This window comes from Silene latifolia, chromosome 1 (assembly GCF_048544455.1).
Source record: "Silene latifolia isolate original U9 population chromosome 1, ASM4854445v1, whole genome shotgun sequence".
NCBI lineage: Eukaryota > Viridiplantae > Streptophyta > Magnoliopsida > Caryophyllales > Caryophyllaceae > Silene > Silene latifolia.
Window position 1 is genome coordinate 79,025,500 of NC_133526.1, and position 595 is coordinate 79,026,094.

The window sequence follows — 595 nt, forward strand, 5'->3', positions numbered from 1 at the left end:
ATTGATGGTATCAATGTGAGCACTAAGTTGAGCACCCAATTGAGTAATGGAGTCCACTTCATGCTTTCCTCCTCTAGTAGCCTTGCGATGTCTACTATATTGTGATGAATTATGGACCGCCATTTCCTCAATCTTGTTCCAAGTTTGATTGTCGTCAACTTCGGTGAACATTCCATTTGATCCCATGTTGAGAATGTTTCTTGAATCTTCATAAAGACCGTTCCAAAATTGTTGTACCAAGAACCACTCGCTAAGTCCATGATGAGGACATGAGCGACAAATTCCTTTGAATCGCTCCCAAGCTTCATACAAGGATTCTTCATCTCTTTGCTTAATGCCCGTAATTTGAGCTCTTAGCATGTTAGTCTTTTCCGGTGGATAGAACTTTTTGTAGAAATCTAGAGCCAACTTCTTCCAAGAATCAATTCCGAGAGTAGCCTTATCAAGGCCTTTCAACCATTGTTTCGCGGTGCCAATTAGAGAAAAACGAAATAAGACCCATCGAATTTGGTCTTGAGTTACACCGGTTTGAGAAATCGCATCACAATAGTCGCAAAAAGTCTCCATGTGAGAGTGAGGGTCTTAACTAGGCATC

General features: G+C 41.2%; 1 non-coding gene across 1 annotated transcript; it reads left to right on the plus strand.

Annotated features, from left to right (window-relative positions):
* The first annotated feature begins 253 nt into the window (after positions 1-253).
* On the plus strand, positions 254-360 carry LOC141618389 (small nucleolar RNA R71). Its single transcript, XR_012531380.1, has one exon. It is a non-coding gene; the product is annotated as a small nucleolar RNA R71 (small nucleolar RNA).
* Positions 361-595: the final 235 nt, after the last annotated feature.